Genomic DNA, 1,054 nt, shown 5'->3' with positions numbered 1-1,054 from the left:
GGTATGAGGCACATGTGCAGTCTGTGCCATGTTGTATTTGTTTTGTACCATGTTGCTTGGCCTATTTTGCTTCCATGCTGACCTCCATTGTTAAGGTGATTTGGAGTTGTTTTACTTTTGAATTTTACCCATTCTGTTCGTGGTGTGACAACTTTCTAAATATTTCCTTATTGAAGTAGTGATGTATAGATGATTTCCCTTTTAAAACGTATTTACTATGTCCTTTAATGTTTTAAACAATTTTATGGAGGTATTTATTGAAGCATTTCTATCAAACATGACCATTTAAAATCCCTATCAATTTTGTGTAGTGATTCTTGTTCTATGACATTTAGTAATATGATCTTAGAATTTGCATCTTAATTTTTTTCTAACTAAATCTCAGTCCTAATCCTGTATCATTTTTTGTTTCTTTTGATATGTGTGTGTATTTATTCTCTTTGATGTTCATAGTATGTTTCATTGAGATTCAAGGTTGATTTTTTTGGGGGGAAAAAAGTACCTTTGCAGAAAAGTCTGTTTTTCTAGAGCTAGTTAGGCAGGCCCTCATTCCTGGTTTGGTTTCAACTGCAGAGAGTGCTTGTATTGCAGGAGAATTTCTGACTCATGGGGTGGGTCCCTGGCTCTTTACTCCTCTCTGATAGAGTGAACTAGCATCTGGGGCAAATACATAGCAGTCAGATGCTCTGATGAATGTCCCTGTTCAGTTCTTTGACTTTTTCATATCCTCCTTAAATAATAATGGTTTTAAAGATAAGCAGAAACCTATCTATAGTACTTCATAGATCTCAGCAGGCATTATTCATCTTACAGTTAATACAGGAAGAAACATCTTTGATACGGAAAAACTAGGGCATGAATTCAGCAATCCCTGGTTAGGAGAAAAGTAGCCTAGTTTATTAATTCTTCACTACTTTTGCGTGGATGACCTGAGTTTTAATCAAGTTCTTTCCTCTCTATAGGCACTCCCCCATTTTCCCACTTTTGTATTGATCTTCCCACTATTGTATTTCTAATGCACCTTCTTAATCACTGGAGAAAGCTTTTGAGGCAT

The sequence above is a fragment of the Mandrillus leucophaeus genome, unplaced genomic scaffold (assembly GCF_000951045.1).
Source record: "Mandrillus leucophaeus isolate KB7577 unplaced genomic scaffold, Mleu.le_1.0 Scaffold420, whole genome shotgun sequence".
Classification (NCBI taxonomy): Eukaryota; Metazoa; Chordata; class Mammalia; order Primates; family Cercopithecidae; genus Mandrillus; species Mandrillus leucophaeus.
Note: the sequence above shows the minus strand (reverse complement) of the source record.